The 19,374-nt window shown below is 33.4% G+C and overlaps 1 long non-coding RNA gene across 1 annotated transcript in view; it reads left to right on the forward strand.

Moving 5' to 3' along the window:
- The first annotated feature begins 250 nt into the window (after positions 1–250).
- LOC141570619 (uncharacterized) overlaps positions 251–19,374 on the forward strand; it is a 101,399-nt gene continuing 82,275 nt past the window's right edge. Inside the window, exon 1 of the long non-coding RNA XR_016020777.1 lies at positions 251–393. This is a non-coding gene — a long non-coding RNA (uncharacterized LOC141570619). The remainder of the gene's footprint in view (positions 394–19,374) is intronic.

Genomic DNA, 19,374 nt, shown 5'->3' on the forward strand with positions numbered 1-19,374 from the left:
TTACAAAAGAAATATTTTCAGTTTTACAAGTAAGTGCCAGATCAAAAGAGGAATAATCTCTCTGTTGAAATGTTAACAAACAACATTGACCATCAACATTTTACAGAGTAAAGAAATTGTCCTGCAATACTATTAAAATGCCTGATTTTCCCGTGGTTTAGGAATGCTGTACAGTTTTGTCTGGATTCATTAAGGCACTCACTGCATAAGTGCGTTGCCAACCGGGATGTGGGTGGCTGTAATGGCAGCCTGTAGGTTTGTATGGAAAACAAGTATGGCACTGTGAAAAAAATCCTTCTCTCATCCTCCAGATACCTGTACGGAAGCTTGGGAGGCATTTCCATAGGCTCATTGTCAAGTGAATATTAAACCCCCATTCACTAGGAAGCAAAGGTAAGTCTGGAAAATGCATTGATGAAAAAGGAAAGGGAGTGGGGTGAGGGTGAAATCACGTCGTATTAAAGCAGCCTAACCAAGTGACAGACACGTAGACAACTCGGATGCTGCCAGAACAACACTCTGCACAGCCCACCAGCAAGCAATTTGTCACTGCGACAAGAATATCCTCCGCAATTTGGCAACAGGGTCCTTGGACAACCAACTGCTCCTGTACAGCACGAGACGTGCTATTCGGCAATGGGGAACCAAGGTTCTTGTTATTATGTACAAATGTGTTATTTTATGAAAAACATATCTTTTGTCATGATCAACACAGAGATAGAACAGTAGTAATTGATAATAACTGGGGGCAAATAAGACAACAAATTGAGAAAAATATGTCCTTGTATGTTTTTGAGGTACCCTGTGTGTTGAGAAGATTTCAGGATGCTTACTCGATGCGTCTGTATTTTATGGCACATTCCCACAGTGTTTCATAGAAATAATTAATCCATAGGTGCAAGAATGAACTGAGAAGATTTTTTGATAGTAAACCATTTGCTTTTAGCAGACTTTATGTGTTTGTATATGGTGTGTTGATTAATACATTGCTGTGCACAAATCCTTTTTACTGACGATTTGAAATAAGACAAAGAATTCAAGGTAAGTTGGGTGATAAATGTGCAAAGGAAAGACCCTTTACTCTTTGCATTGCTACCCTGGTAATCTATTGTAAAAGTTCAGTAAAGGAGAGAAGCCAGGGGCATAGGATAAAGGTATCTGATAAATAAGCGAGTAGTGTTCTCCTTGCCAATTACTTGGCATCTTACTTTGTAATTAATGCCACAGTAATGAAAAAAGTGGTAGGCAGGAAGATTGGGCCTTTTGTGCATTCTATACAGAACCAAACACTCATAAAAATCTAGCTCAAAGCTAGCCTAGTTTGGCTCTCTTCACAATCAAAACTTGCTAGAGAATTAGAACAATCCCATGGGTGTGTGTGTGTGTGTGTGTGTGTGTGTGTGTGTGTGTGTGTGTGTTTTGCAATGTATTATGTAAGAGTGACATCAGGCAATTGTGGTATTGCTGTCTCCACACAGACAAGGGTGTCCTTCATTCCCCAGACATGATGGAAACTTGTACCTATTCTGCCAGGATCTAACATTATGGTATCTATTATGTTGCTCACAGTTGTCCTATGAATTACTTGAGCTAACTGCTGCTTAAGTGGCTATGATAACTGTCTGGCAGTGCCTAGTGGATTTCCCAGTAGCTTACATATTGTATTTGTGCTCTATGGAAACTTTCAGGAAATACTAAAACTATTTGAGTGAAATAATCATGAAAGTGATAACACTAATAGGCATTTTTTAAGAAGTAAGAAATAATTTAGGCCATTTTGACATCATTTGAAATATAGTACAAGCTTAAAAAATATCCAGCTAATATTATAACATTCCTTAAAATGTAAAAATATGTTTTCTCCAGTTATGGACAAATTGGACCATAGTAGATGTTTTGGGGTTGGGGGGTTGGAAAGAAGTGTTTAACTTGTGAGACTTGGAAATGGTGTTAAGGTGGAATAAGCTGACTAACCATGTATGCGGATGGTTAAATAAGGCCTAAGATTTATATCCTTTTAGGGGTAAGATACAAAAAAGGGGAGAACAGAGAGGTATGAGAAGAGAGAATGTTCAAGGCTAGAGGATACAAAATACAGTAGAGACCATAAAGAAAACTAACCCCTACTTTTCTAAGCTTTGCGTGGAGTGTTTTCCTTGTAACTCCCATTAAAGTCAATGGGAATCATGCAGCTAAAACCCTGTGTAACTCTTTGACAATTTACTTCCTAGTGGCTGGAAAAGAATACTACCTACTAAGGGCAATTTACTCATTTTAGTTTGTGCCTCTCATACAAAGATGAATTTGATAGCACATAGCAGGAGTAAAAGAGAGACTGCATTTAAGATTTTGTTATTGCAAAAGAAATCATCATTGAAAAATGTCTCCTAAACTCTCACCTTGTTTAGCAACAACAATAAACAGAGAAAAGCAGTCCACTGAAAGAATATGGAAAGTAGTATGGACTTGATTACGGGAAAAATGGTGATTGCTAGTATGAGGTGGTTGTTTTCCCCCCCATTTTAAATTCTCAAGCTCTGAACACAATCATGGGATAATAAGAATAGAGGACAATTCTTAAGACACCAAATTCAAGCTCTTGATTACTTGCTTTTTCCCATGTACCTCAAGTTGTACATATGTAAATATAGCGATGATATCCTTACAAAATCTTTAATAGTACAAATACAGTTATGGGGGCATTACCATAAACTTCTAGTGATAGGTAGAAATATCTAATGAACCAATATTTATCCTGCTGTAAGCAATAACTGAATAAATACACTGTATCCTACATATAATATTATTTTTGAAAGCTACAAAATGTGCTTGTTAAAAAGTGCAAGTTATTTATAATCTTTTTCATGAAGGTTTAAGTCAGAAAACCAATACCAGCTTTCAAATTCTTTATTTTTTATGAGGTTCTATCTTTCTTTACTCTCAGATGAAATGTCTGTTTAAGTGCTATACTGCTTTACTGATATAATTCTTATACCTGCACAACCATATAATAAGCTTACGTGGGCTACAGAGACGGCTCCTGTGTTTTCTGAGTCCCTTCTCTGTGATTTGTTTTGTGACTTGCCCTTTGGAGGGTGTAGAAATAAGATCCTACATGGCTCTGCTTTTCAGTGCATGAATCAGAGACACATCTATGAAAAACTGCCTGTGCAAGTTTATTACTGGATTACTGGGCAATGTAATTTCTCAGTTTTTATGGGTAAATGAGTGCTTCTTGCATAGACCTAGCTTGTGCTTCAGTTTAGGTAAGCATACTGCTGCAGCAGCCTAGAAACCATTACTCTCTGATTGTACCAATTAGCAAATCCTGAACTTTACCATCAGGAAAAGACACAGCTCCACTATTATGAATACCTGGCTTTTGAGAATTAGAGTAATTATGTCAACAAACCTACCATTGATTTTCAGATAGACATCTCAATAATTTTGTAAGAGTAAGAACCTTTCTGAAAGCCCACAGATATTTTTTTATGGCAGAAATAATACATAGGAATGAATACAGTGATTTGATATGTGAGAACATTTAAGGGCTAGAGATATATTTTACTTGAACTGAATTTAGATATGTTTCTGGGACGAGTCTTTGATTATAAATTTTATTTTGGAGGGTTTTGACTGCGTGAGAACTTCTGAAATCTGATTTCCTTGAAGGAGGGGTTTGAGAAGTCACAAAATAATGAAAAACATGTGCTGTTATTAAAGTATATTATAGTACTATTATAAAATCATAGACAATAATAAATTTAAGACATTAAAATTCTCCAAGTTTTAGTTTTAAAGCTCTCAGCTGGTTTGTACTACCAGGGTCATTAATTGTTTGGGACCAGATCACATATCCTTAACCAAATACACATTAAAAGATTTCTGTTCACAAACTGAACATGAATTGAATATAGCACACAAAGCGCATCAGTTACCTATTGAGTTTTTCAGTTTTTCTTCTTAGAGTACTTTTATAACCAGCAAGAATAACAGTAAGTTAATATCAGTATTTAAAGCAAAAAAAAAAAAAGGTATTGCAGTGGTATGTCATTCACAATGTTGCAAAAACATTTTTTCCTCCTACATTAACATATTTCAGGGAATCAAAGACTTAGAGGATTGTATGTTCTAGATATCTTATTTTAGGAATAATCTTTGCCATGATCTGAATGAATTAGATATTTTAACTGATTAAATTCTAAATAAATTCTGAAATTAATCACTTTATTTCAGACTTGTTTGGCTGGGACTTCACTGTAAATCAATGTTTGCTAGCACTGACGATTAAGACATCTTTCAGTATTCATTTCTTTCACATCTCCCTCCACTTGGTTAAGAAATTATTATGATTTTGAAAGACATCTATGAAGTCATTTTCTAGTATATGTAGTTGGGAAAAGACATACAGAAATAATATATTTTCCCTTCCAATATCTCAAATATCTCACATATTCAGTTTGCAATGCACGTGTGTGCGCACTAGCGCGTACACACACACACACACACACACACAAACACACATGCACACACTGCATTTTTCTTAGTTCAATGAGCACATTTTGAATATATTTGCCCTGAGACTTTTTCCCAGTCCCAGGAATGGTGTTTCATGAACTGATTTTTATCACTTGTACGAGAGAATTACACAAACATTTTCACTAAGAAACCAAACAAATAAGTGTATAGTCAAATTAATGATTATATTCATAAGGATATATTTTTATACATTATTTTCTTTACTGTGACCACATTTGTCTTTCCTGTATCCTTATTTATCTGCATTGCTTCAACCATGACACTTGAATAGCCTTCTAAAATATATTTGGAAACGTGAAGTGTGTAGGAAGATACTTTTGGGGTAAGGGCATGGTACTATTAACGATGGTGATTCTCTGGCTCCAAAATCTTTGGAATTTTTCATATTTTTTCATATTTCTGATGCTCCACTTAAAAGATTTGAGGCCTGAACTCTTCTCTGCTACATCTAAGAAAAGGAAACCACTATACAATAGGCTGAGTAGTCTGGAGCAAAAGGTCACCCAACATTACACGTGCTTGCTGGGAAAAAAGCACAGAAAGGAAATCCTCTCAAGCAATATTAAGTTGTCTGCTCTCTCCCTGTTGTGTGTACACAATTTTTTTTTAACTTTAAGGAGATTCAAACACAGGTATTGGAAGAGGAAGAGGCTTTTTAAGGGGAGATGAGGTCTGGAAATGTTTCAAAGATATCCTAAAACAGGCAATAGAAAATGTATTTGAAATAGTAAGAACTTTGAGGCTTTAACATGATGGTGTAGAATGAAAAGCATTTTTTTTTACAGTTCTAAAATATGTAATGAACGAAGGCGATGGTTCAAGTGAAATGCAACATAATTTTCATAATTATTTTAGTGTGAAAGGCACATAATTGGTAGGTTCATTCACAGTCTTTCAAGTGGCTGTGTTGGGCAATGGAAAAACCAGATATTTCTCTGGTTTTTCAGTATCATGCTGTATAAATTTAAGCAAGTCATTTCACTGTCTAGGGCTTACACAGGTACAAAGCAAATAAGATTCTGACACTCTTGTCATAGGAAGGAAGGAAAGATTGTTTCAGATAATTTCTGATACCTGATGTTTCCATTGTTGTTGGAGCTCTTATGCTCTAAAAATGTATATTCTATTTACTGTGATAGTTTCATTCATTTACTCATTTGTTCATTCAAAGATATTTACTGAGTATTGGCTAACGGGCATGACTAGTCTTGCTACCAGTTATCCAGAGACTATCAAGATAAAGTTCCAAACCTTCAAAATACTTATCATCTGAAGCAATAATCCAAAATTAACAACATGGTTTAACAAGGACTGATAAATGCATGTGAACATTTCTATGGGAAGATAGAGGAGGAGCTTCTAACTTTGCCTCAGAGAAACTGGAAGGCTTCATAGAGGAGGTGATCACTGAAGTAGACTGATGGTAAAAATGGGACCACATCAACTGTTTGCCAATAGACCAAAGATTGCCACAGGAGGGCTGAGTTAACTTGTGCTGTTTAGGAGGCCATTGGCTTTAAAATAGTCTGTGTGTGTGTGTGTGTGTGTGTGTGTGTGTGTGTCTTTAATAATATATACATTATTGTAAAATTCTGCTTCTGCCAATTTGTTTTGATATTGGAGTTTTTCTTTTATATTACATAAGAAGGAAAAAGGAAAGCAATAGCTACTAAATGTGTTCTTAATATCATGACCATTTTCTACCCATTCAATACCTCTGTTTTTTGGAGTGTGTGTGTGTGTGTGTGTGTGTGTGTGTGTGTGTGTATTTGTGTAATGTATGAAAAAGTAAACATAAGTAAATGTGATTTTCAGAATTTTATAATATCTTTTGAGATAACAGAACTGATGCTGGCATAACAAACCCAAATAGGGAAACTTACACACAAATTGTTTTAAATATTTGAGGGGATTCTAGGGCTTTCTAAGAACAGTTAAATACACAAGCTTTTCTTTCTATTGTACAATGTGTTAGAAGGATTCTCTTTCTAGCAGGTGTGAAAAAGAAGCAGGTAGCAAGAAGAGCTTGGTACATAGAAAATATTTGAAACAGAATCAAAATTTAATGATCTAGGCCAGTGATTCCCAAACTATAATGTGCATAAAAGCCACCTGGAGAACGTGTTAAAGTACAGTAGGCCTGGGGTTGGACTGATGAAGTTTCATTTTTTACAAACTCACAGGTGATGCTGATGCTGCTGGTTGAGGATCACACTTTGAGAACTACTAATTTAGACTAGTGCTTCTCAAATTTAATCTGTATCTGAATCGCCTGGGGATTTTTGTCAAATTGAAGATACTGATTCAGTAGGCCTGGAGTGGGTGGGAGAATTTGTATTTCGAACAAGCTCAGAGGTGATGCCGAACACACTGTGAGACCAAGGCCTTAGATAATTTCCTACATTTTGAGTCCAAGTCACGTGATATGGCTCAGTGATTTCAGAAAATAATAGGATCAACTACTGATTTCAAGTTTATTTCCTGAGCAACTAAGATTGTCCTTACCAATAAAGGCTAATAAAGAATTAATGTTGCTTCTTGTATATTGTGTGAATAAATATTACAACACCACTGAGAAGTATTTACTGAGCTCTTGTTCCCTGTATAAAATGCTTACCCTAGTTAGTGTAAAAGATTAGGTGAAACGTGGGTTTCTTCTTTTAAGTAGCTTCTCTAACTACCTTGGAACTTGATAAATGAAATGATACCCTGATTGGCCATGTATTAAATGCATTATATTTCTCTGATTCTGATAAATTGTGTATAAGTACAGAAAGTAAAAAAGGATTGACCTAACATCTGCCCCCATCCCCCAAAAAGATCTTAGAAATAGTACAATATTCAGGTTGTGTTATCTCGGCCCACCCTATCTCCCTATGTAAAAATTCCATTTAATTAAACAAATTCTATTCATATAAGGAAAAAGTTAAACTACATCTAGTGAAATGAGCTGGAAAATATACTTAATTTTGATCAAATAGTAGTCATTGATGGATTATATGGGTTTGGATGTGAAAGAACCTTACTGATATGTGTTGGCTGTCTTCAACCTACATTTTCTCAGTAATTGATAACTCTCCATTCCCTCTTCTTTACAAAAATAGAGGAGTGAAATAACAGTAATAGTAGTGCATTAAGGGATTTGAAGTAGAAATTTGTAACAGAACATTCAAATAAAAAATACAAGAAATAGCATCTGTAGTATATACTTTGGACAATTCTGAATGATTTTAAGTACCCTTGGGATGTATACATTTCTGTTTTCCTTGTGACCCTCTCATTCAGAAACTTTCAAGTGTTCTGTTAAATTCAATGACTGTTAAATTCAATGACTCAACACAGTTTTTGCATAGTTGACAGTAAATTTCTCAATTCTCAGTTTAGTTATTTTTTTGGTGGATTGGATCAAATATGGGTAACTCACCATGTTAATGCAAATATACAAGTCCTCAGACAAATAAATGTAAACACACTTAAAGTATTAATATAATTTTAACATTTCTTTTTGTCGGGGGTATGTGACTTTTTGTATTGTCATTTCTGAGGAAAAATTATTATCTTTACAACAACAATTCATGATTAAATGCTTTTGTCATTTCTACTCGCTCTTCCCATTTCCCAAGGGTGTTAATTGCTGATCCACTCACTAAATTGGACTATTCAAGAAGAAATTTTACTTGCAGGATGTTTGACTTCTTAAAACATCATACTTGTGTCTTTAGTTAATGTTTATCTAAAAGAAATCGCAAATAATATGATTTAAAATGTAGCTGTTTGGACAAGAAGAGCAGCGGTTCTTAACCTTTTTGGAAATATGACCATTTATAAAAGCTGTGGCTCCTTTTCACAGAAAATGCTCATGAAGTACACACAAAGAAATTCTGCATTAACAACTCTTCTCTTGATAATTGAAGTGAAGTTAACCAAAATACCATCTTTTCTTTCTTCCTTCTTACATAGACATTGAAACCAGATGGATCAATGGACTGTTTTTCTAAATACATCATTTTGTTTTTATTGTGTAAACCTTGACTTACAAATAAGCCTTTATACTGATTTGTAACATGGAAACAAGTGGACATCTGGCTTCTGTGAAAAATATGATTCACTCATTTGCATTTTTAAATTCCATTCATTCCATTTTTAAATTGTTCACTTGTCCTCTTTGCTCTTTCTAAAAGCAACTCTTCTCAGCTCTCTTCAATTTTAAATACCCACAGAGTTTGTTACTTATGAGTCAGAACATCATCTCTTTAACATTTTTAAATAAAAATCAATATTCAAGGTCCACAGCATGAAGAAATCCACGACATCTAGGTAAGTGAGCAGTTAATTGAAAACCAACAAGGAATTTGGGTGACAAAAATCAATTTACCCTAGTGCTTTATAGCGGTCTCGCATTGACTCTGAAATATATTTCAATGGCCACTTAAACTTTTTAGAATCAAAATACTAATAAATAATTAATTTATTCCTCAGGTTTGTTATGGTATGTCTTCAAAAGTATTCTGGGTATATAAAGGTTTTTCTATCACTAATGCTAGGCTGTAATTACGGGGTGAAAGACTATACAGGTATCCTCCACTTTTCGAAAGTTCACTTGACACAACTTTGCTTTTATGAAAGACCTACATTAGTGCCTGTTTTTGCTAACAAAGAAATTTGAAGAGAAAAATTTTAGGGGAAAACAAAAAGCAAAAATAGTCTTCAGGGTTTGTTTTGCAGCAAGCCAGTATGGAGGCAGCATGTACCCCTAGCGGCTAGAGTGGCCCTGCCAAGCTCCTTCCTTGGGAACTCCATTCAGCGTTAGGACCCATAGCTTTGAACTGTATCTAAACATCTGTGCTTTATCTCTATTTACTTATTTTGTGTGTTTGTTAGCAAGATGTGTTCTAAGGTAATTGCTTCTTTGTGTTATCCCATTTTGGCTTATGAAAAATGGTTTCATAGGGACATTCTATTTTTCCATAGTGGGAGGGGGGAACCTATAATGCTATTTGGTTGCTCATGAATGTTATCTGCAGCAATAGCTTTGTGAATAAAAATTGAAAATATAAGAACTTGAAACCAGAAAGGCTTATTCATCTATTTTCAGTCCTAGTCCTTTTTATAGTTGCAAATCTCAAATCTAATAATTTCCACAATGTTGAAATCTCATAGTAACCAAGAGCAGAATAACTCTTCGAAGTTCCATTTGAATTTTAGGTAAGACTTCTTATGAGCGTTTCATTTTTCATCTTATATAATTGCCCTATGTGGAATCCTGACATTTCAAAAGGAAAATGTTGAATAGTTAAATAGTTAAATGTAATCTGTTTATATATTTTTCCTTATAACTAACTAGTTATATCCTGGGAAAATGTGAGTGTGTGTGTGTGTGTGTGTGTGTGTGTGTGTGTGTGTGTAAATGAAAAGATTTTCCTCCAGTTGAGTGGAACAGTGGATGGGACTAAAATTAAATAATGAAAACGGATATCCATGACAGGCAAAGATGATAAAATGAGAAAAGTTAATTCATCATGGTCTTCAGCTATAATTTAGACTCAATTTCAAAAGTATACCGGAAGATACTGCTTTTCTAAGAATGTCATTCAGAAGAGTTTTAAGGAGATTTACTTATAGAACATATGGCATGGATAGTAGAGCGGTATAGATGGGGAACTAGAACCAATACGACAAGGTGATGGAAATGCTAAAGCTCTCATGTATAATTCACGTCTCATGACTGATGTTCCCTGTTAACATCACACAATTTAGAAAATACCTGGAAGAACACACTGGAGTTAATATTAGGAGAAATGAATTTGATTAAATTTCCCAACCTGGATCTCATGACAGCTATCACATTAAACTAAATAACATTTCCATTTAGAATTTGGTGCCTATAATTGGGGGGAAATAAATGATTGTTTTAATGATTTGTTTTATAGAGCTTTTAGAAGAATGGAGAGCCCCTTCCTTGAGGTCAATGCATTATAAACCAGTTTGAACAAGCTGGAGAATTTTAGAAGCTACAACCATAGATGTCCTACGTAGAACTAACTATGTACTAGAGAAGTTGATCTCTAGAGTAACCTGAAACATAACCAGACGGACTAATACGATTCTAGTGAGGAAACGCAAATTAGCCCCATACATAATTCCGGAAATGCCTCAACTCTTCTGTTTTGAGGAGGAAGAGATATAATATCATCAGAAAATACCATTAGTATTTTCCAATATATTGTATGGATGTTTAGTAGGGATGTAATTATCTTTAGTTCCTTTAAGAACAAGAAACAGTCCACTTCTCTCTCCCAGATACAGATGTGAGAATTCTGTATCAGGGGACACATTTTCTATCTTTAAAGGAAATTTAGCTACCCTCCTGGTGGGAGAGAGTAAAGCTGTATAAGGTGTTGAATGCTTATTAGCATGTCAATCAGGCTCTCTATCTGATGTAATCAAAATAATTGAAAGAACCTTGAAAAAACGGTTCTGGAGCAAAATATGGACAGCTGTCCAAAGCGTTTTGTGTATGGAACGAATATTCATGGACTTTTCCACTGAAGGAGGTGCTAGAAACTGGTTTCTGAAAATGACTAGAGGGGTCTGTGTTTGGTAGATAGGTCAAAGGAGAAATTGGATGTTTGAGTTGGCAGTACTGAATTAGTCGCCCTCGTTTGGTAAAAGTCCAAATAGGTCTTGGTGGTGTTTTTGATTCATTCTGCCTCACTTGTGAGATGGGATAATACTGTCACCCCCTGCTTACTTCGTAGGTATGTGGCCAGGACACAGTAAGGTAATTATTCCTCAATATAACAACTTTTGAGATTTTAGGAGGAAAAAGTGCAAGCACATACAAATCTAAGACATAAACATTCTATTGTTCTTTATAGTGCCATTCATTTGGAATTATTACTGTAGAGGATTTATAAATCAAAGTCCTTAACTTCTCTTGCCATTAGTGAAATTGAGGACCAAAGTCTCCATGAAGCCACTATAGAACCCAAAGCTACGGAACAATTTCTTTATTGGTTGTGGCAAGTTGGTAAAGCACGTGAAAAGGCAAAGCTAAAACTTTTCTTCCAAAGTCTATTTTCATTACCATGAAATTATTTGTTTTGTGTTAAATAAGCTTTTCATTGATGTAAAACATATTTAAAAATGCACAAATATAAGTGTATGTATTATTGAATATTTTAACAAAGTGGACACATCCATGTAACCCTCAATGATTTCATGGAATAGAACATAATTAGTATATAAGAATTCCCCTTTGTTCCATCCTGCCACCACCCTCAAAAAGAAATCACAATCGTGATTCCTATTTCCTCTGATTAATTTTGTTGTTGACCTTTATATAAATAGTAACGTACACGTATGGTATGTTGTTTGTTGTAACCATGCTGTGGTACAAATATGGTGTGACTGCAGTTCATTTATTTTCACTGCCGTAGGGTATTTCATCACATGAATATACCAAAATTCATTATCCCTATTTTTGATGGACATGGGCTGTTTTCAATTTTTGGCTATTATTCATCTTCTAGTATGTGTTTTGGGCACATAACGTATACTTCTCTGTTAAGTATATACCTCAGAGTGGAAATGCTGGATAAGGAGGTATGTTCAGCTGTGGTAGATTTGACCGAACAATTTTCTGAAGTGGTTGTGCCGTTTCATGCTTGCACCAGCAATGTCTGATGTTGCTTCATAGTCTCACCATGGTTTGGTGTTATCACTCTGTTTAATTTTTAGCCATTTTAGTGGGGATGTAGTGATATCTCATTGTAATTTTCATTTGTAATTTTTTAGCAACTAATAAGGTTTGGTCACTTTTCCTATGTTTATTGGCCTTTGGATATTATTGTCTTTTGTGAAATACATCTTAAACATTTGTCTTGTGGGTTGTCTTATCTTTTCTTTTGTATGGTTTTGTAGTACTTGGTACATTCTGCACATATGTCTTTGTGAGATAAATGCTTTGCAAACACCTTGTCTGGTCTATAGTTTGTCCTTTTCACTTGTAGTGGTGTGTTTGGATGAACATAATCTCTTAATTTTAATGTAATCTTATCCTTTGTAGTTAGTGCACTTTTTGTACCCTGTTAGAGATATCTGTACCTACTCAAAGGGTGTGACAATATATTCCTATTTTGGGGGGAATCTTAATTTTTACCCTTTAATTTTACATTTGTGGACACCTGAATTGAGTTTTTTGTATGCTGTAGGGTAGGAATCCATTATATTTTTTTTGCTTATTTATATGCAATTGGCCTAACAGCATTTATTGAAAAGACAATTCTTTCAATATTGCAGTGCACTATCACCTTTGTCATAAACCAAGTGACTGTTTATAGGTGTAGGTATGTATTTGGATTCTCCTTGAAGTTTCCTTAAAGGAGACTGCACTATCTTTACTATGCTTTGTACTAACCCTTGATTTCTCATAATGTATATCCTTTAACTTTGTTCTTTTCAATATGATCTTGGTTATTATCACTTTGCATTTAAAATTATCTTGCTGATATTAACGTTTAAAAATATCTGCCAGAATTTTGATTGGGAGTACATTGAATCTATATATCATTTTGGGAGAAATGCTGTTTTCAACATTGTATTCTGCTCATAAACATGGCAAATCCTTTTATTTGTAGTTTTATAGTCTTATTTAATTTTTTTCAATAATATTTTATGGGTAAGATCTTATACATATTTTTCTCTTTTTTTCCTTTTGCACTTGCTGTTTTGAATGCTATTGCATGTTGTATGCATATATTCAAAATTTAATTTTCTAATTGTTTGCTAATGGTATATAGAAATACAATTTATTTTTTTATATTGGCTGTTTACCCATTTCCGTTGCTAAATTCATTTACAAATCCTAATTGTTTTACTGTAGAAGCCTTTTTAGTTTATAAATATAGTTATGTCATCAACAAATAATGCCATTTCTCTCTTTTTCTCTCTCTCTCTCCTCTCTCTTTTTGTCTTTCTTTCTAATCCTTATATCTCATTTCTTTTTCATGTATATCACTGTAACTAGATGTTGGACAGATGAGACACTAATGGACATCTTTGTTTCTTTCCCAATCTCATGGGGGGAAAGTTCCTATGTCTCACTATTACATATGATACTTATTGTAGGTTTTCTATAGATCCTTATTAACAAATGAAGGACGTTTTAATCTAGCATTGAAAACGTACTGATTAATTTTCAGACATCTGTGGATTTTCCACTTATTTTTTAAAATTGGTTTCTAATTTAACAGCAGTGAGGTCAGAGAATACAGCATGATTTTAATTCTCTGAAGTTTGTTGAACATATACCTACATTGATGAAATATGGTCTATTTTGGTATATAGTTCATTGCATTTAAAAGAATGTATATTTATATTTGAAGGCAGTATTCAAAATAAGTCGGTTAGATGAAGAGTATTTTCTTGCTAAAATTTTTCTATCGTATTACTCTTTTATTATTAGAAAATGCCCCTCTTTATCTCTAAGAAAATTACTTGCCTAAATGTCTACATTGTTTTGTATTCGTTTTCTTTTGCTTAGTATTTGCAGGATACATGTTTTATGTCTTTTACTTTCAACCTCTCTGTGATATTTAAGGCTATTTTAAAAAATAACATAGAGTTGGACTTTTTTTTAATCATCTGACATCTTTGTTTTTACAATGGTTGTTTTTAGTTCATTTATATTTAATGTAATTGCTGATACATTTGAATTTATATTTGCTATCCTATTAATTTATTTCCTACTTATTCCACCAATTTTATGTTGCTTTTCTTTTTTATTTTACCCTAATCAAATACTTTTAGCAATTGATGCCTCCCCTCACTGAAATCCTATCTAGTTTGATGATTACACTTTACTATATCTTTTAATTGATTACTCTAGAGATTATAACTCACATTCTTTTTTTATGGCCATCTATTTTAAATTTATAATTTTGCTACTTCCCATAAAATACAGGATATATAGCACACTTTATCTCCATTTACCCGTTTCTTGACTTTTGTATTATTGTTGTCACCCGTTGTAATTCTAACTATATTTTAAACCATAAACTATATTTTTTCTTTTTGTATATTTAATATCAGTTTTGATGTAGAAACACTTTTCCTTTTTTCATTACTCTTCATTTCTCTCTGCATTTGTCTGTTCTACATTCATTTTCATTCTGCTCAAAGAAATCTTACTATTTTCGTAGTGTGAGTCTACTGCCATGAATAATCTTGGTGTTTGCATATTTATTTTATCTTCATTTATTGAAAGCTATCTCATTTGGGTATAAAATTATAATTTAGTAGTTTTTTTTTTTTTTTTTCAGGACTTGAAACATATTTCATTATATTCTAGCTTCCATTGTTTCTTTCACTTCTTTAAAAGTAGTCACTTTTTCACCCTTTGGGTATTCTTCAGATTAAACTTCTTGTGGATTTTGCTGACTTTATGCTGAAGAACCTAAGTGTGGATTTGTGTAATTTTCTCTGTATATACCTACTTTGGGCTTATAAGCCATCGTGGAATTTTCCTTGCAGTTTTTCTTCAGCAGTGAAAAATTCTTGGTAATAAGCTCTGCAATAATGCATTTGCCACATTCTCCCTCTGCTGTCTTTCAAGGATTTATATTATATGTATGTTAGACAATTTTTACCACAACTCACATATATCTTATGATCTTTTCTATACTATCCTATTCTCCATGCTTTAGTCTGGCTATTTTCTACTGACCTATCTTCTAGTTCTCTAAGCTCTTATTGATCTCTTTCCAAACTACTATTAAGCCTATCAAATTTAAGTTACTATAATTTTTAGATCTAGAATTTTTATTTGATTCTTTTTGTATGTTCCAGTTGTGTGGTAAGATTGTCTGGCTTGTTTAGTTTCTTGAACATATTGATGAATTTATCTTAAAATCCATGTCTGATAACTCTAATATTTATATCACCCATGGATCTCTTTCTGTTATCTACATGTTCTTTTCATACATTTCCTTCAATAAGACTGTAATTTAAAAATTGAATCCTAAACATTGTGTTTGATTGAAGGAATTAATTTCTATTATATCATTCCAAAGAGAATTAATTCCATTGTCTGGCAGGCAGCAAAAGACAGAAACATATCAATCTAATGATGGATTGAGCTGACTGGAGGCTGATTTTTCTGTCTTTGTAAAGCTTGGTTTTCTTCTTATTCACCCCTTTCTAAAAGCACAGCTTTCCAGAGTTGCCAGCTGAGAATCTTCCCACGATCATTAGAATGCCAATACTCTGTCCTGCTTTATGTTTGCTTTTCACTTGCCTCCTTAGCTTAATGATCAATGCAGCTTTATTGGTAACTTCTTTGAAGGGGAGGTGGGGTTCTAGGCACCTCAAATTCCTGTCTGCCTTGATAGCGCAAAACTCTAATTTTTCACTTCTCAGCAGATAGCAGCTGGCTTCTACCTGGCTTCTCATCTCCTTGTCCGAAGCCAAGAATTGGCCTATTCCACGAGAGAAAAAGAAGCATTCAAAGCATAGAGCTCATCTTGGTACATTCCCTTTTCTCCAGAAACTTGTCCCTCAGATCATGGCTGTGTGAGCAACTCTCCAATGCCTTCAAGCTTATGTGTTTGTATGTTATCCAGCTTTTCCTAATTTTTCTCAGCAAGAGCCTTGATCTACTATAAGCTGCTCCATATCATTTGGAAGTGAAAGTAACTTCCTATGTATTTCTTCTTTTGAAATTGATGAGATTAGCCAATATTGAGTAAAATTTTACATGTTAACAATTAAAAAAAAATAAGTCACTCAAAACTCTGTATTGCTTAGTATTCCATGGAGTTCCAATAAATTCTTGAGTATCCTTTCTTGAGTACGTATATTATGAATCTGAATTCAGATAATTTTTCCATTGTCATTTTATATATATATACATATATATATATTAGAAGCATAGTTATATATAAAATATAAGTATATATAATATATATACTTTACAAGTATAGTTATGTTTTGAGATATTAATAAGTCATAATTTTGGTATATGGTACTTCAGTTATAAAATGATGACAAAATAAGAGGAAAACATCCCTCAGGGCATCACAATAGTTGGTTCTTGGGGTACAAGATTATCAAAATATTTGGTTCTTAGGTACAAGCTTATATAGGTATTTTAAAATAGAGTCTCACTAATTAGATTCTCTTGGATAAAATTCAAGAAATCCATTCAGCAATATAGTGAACTCTGAATATTTTTAGAATGAGTTTTTAGAATCATAGCTTTCAATTAATTAAGAATTGATATAAGCATTACTCTAAGACGTTTCACAAGTGAGGGGAAACTTGTAGTCCCTTACTCAAAAATAGGACATTAGGAAAACCCTGTTACATGAAATATTTTTGAAGCTGCGCTGGTCAGCACCTATTTCCTTTTTGACATTGCGTAGTCACTGTATGCACCAAAAGTCCATCTTACACACTCCATCAAAATCATGGTTGATCTTCCCTGTATATGTCAGTATTTTCATTCTCAGGAAAGTTTAATTCCATGTTTCCCGCCCTTTCCCACTCTGCCATGTAGTTTTACCTAACCTATATCTCATCTTTTAAGGCTTGTATTATCAAATAGTTGATCTGATAATCTGATGTATAAAAAGATAAATGTTTCAGGTTGAAAGCTTTAAACAGATCTCAACAAAATACTTGAGTATAATAATCTTAATAGTATTCTGTTATGCATACATTTTTCAAAGGAAAAAAAACATTGCTTTTTCTGTCAAGCAGTTGCATGAGTCTTTAAATCATAGCTTTCTCGTTATAAACATAGATTTCTAAAGATTCCACCACCCCCCACCACCGAAATCAGTTCAAACCTGGAGGATATGCATAATTGCCATAGTAAGTAAGATATTCTGATGCTTTGAAATTTTTCTTTTGACCAAGGTTGCATCTGGTTTTCTATACTTTGACAATTGCAATTTCCCAGTTTCAGGACTTTTTCTACATTATTTTCCAAATTAAGGTTGTATAATGCCAGTTTTCATGGTTTACAATCATAATGCCCATTGGATGTTTTTATTGGAAATTACAAATTTATATTTTATCTAATAAGTGTTTAAGAAGGACAGAATTTGCAAATGCATAAAAGAACGAATCCATTTCCATTCAGATCTCTAAATTATTTATTGTCTCTGTTCTACAAAGATGCATTTGTCTCAAGGGCATTCAAGGATGCATTAGAAAACAAATAGTTTATGTGTTGTCACTTATGTATAAAAACAGTTTTGAAGATATTTTATGTGATCCAGAAAACAAACCGTAAAAAGGAAAATGGAAATATTATTGCTCACGGCCTTTATCCTCAATCTTTACTGTCTTAATATTATCATAAGCCTTGTTTTCAGATTACTCCTTTTATATAAATTATCGACAACAAACCAGTATCACTGGCTATATTTTTATTCTCTTGTGTATATCATTAAACACCTTACTACTTAATTATGGTCTCTGAATGGTGTTAATATAAAAATGTTGTGACTTCAAAAACATTGAAAATCCCTGGCCTAGCTGTTATAACACCATGTCCACAAGATATAGCTGCATGCCTGTTTTATACTGCACTTATGTTTAAATTTAACGCCAACATTTCATTGCTAAGAAACATGTTAAATGAGGATGGAGATGCCATATTTATTGAAGGGCACATCTACATTGGCAGGTGTTTTCTGAATTAAACATTTGTTTCAGATAATATTTTATTCAGGAGCATCATATCAGCCAAAATGTTTTCTCTCTTTTTTTTCAAGTTTTGAAAATTCCAGTTTGTTCACCACATATTCTAAGCTGGAAATGTTTGGGAGGAAATATTCTTTTCCTTTGGTCCCAAATGCTTCTAAACTCTCACTTCCTCAGTGAAAATCTTCTATCCGGGGCTGGTATCAACATGGAATATTTCAGCTCTTCAGGCATTGAACTTTATTTTCCACATGGTTTTTTTTTTAATTTAAAACAAAGCTTTTAGATTGGAGCTTCTCATTTGGAAATAGTGGAAAGATTGTGTAAGCATACAGGTCAAGGTGGAGGTACTGGAAAAGCACCATTTGGAATAGAACAGTTGTCTAAGACAATTTTCATAGTATTCTCAGAAAGATGAGTGATTGAGGTTTTCAAAGCAACTGACTGCTGACAATGTCTGGAATTAGCACACTTAATTCTAAATCTATGCAATTTGACCTTAATTTTTTGTGAACAAAAGTTACACTTTTCACTAATTTGCATTGCTGCTACTTTGATTTTAAATTGGAATTTTTTTTGTCACCATCCATCTGTAAGATACCTCCTGTTACTAATTTCTGACATGGATTCTCTCATTAATATGAGATTCACAACTGCATAGATTAAAAGTTATCTGATCATATCTGGCTCATCCCATGTTGTATCATTCTGTTCCTATATTTGATAGATAGTGATTTAACTGTGACAATGTTAGTATATAAAGATAATGAGTCAAACAGTAATACTGGAAGAGTAAAATTTTAATATATCTGTTGTTTTACTTTGCAAGTTTTAAAATTATTAGGTGCAGTTTTCTTTTTTAGCCATTTTAATAAAGTAGGAAACATAATTTTTGTATTTTGTAGTCTTATTAGTAGATTTATATCTCAGTAGTGTTAAAATGAGTATTCAATGGTTTTCTAATTAAATATTATGCATGTCTGAGAAAAACAATTTTCTTTTCATTTTATGATTAATCATTTTGAAACTTTATTAAGCAAAAGAAATTTATGTTTTTGATAACAACCTTTATAAGCATATGAAAAAATACAGAAATCACTGTTCTTAAAAAACGTATGAAACCCA

This window comes from Rhinolophus sinicus, chromosome 3 (genome assembly GCF_057876585.1).
Source record: "Rhinolophus sinicus isolate RSI-liver-muscle chromosome 3, RSI-T2T, whole genome shotgun sequence".
In the NCBI taxonomy this organism is placed as follows: Eukaryota; Metazoa; Chordata; class Mammalia; order Chiroptera; family Rhinolophidae; genus Rhinolophus; species Rhinolophus sinicus.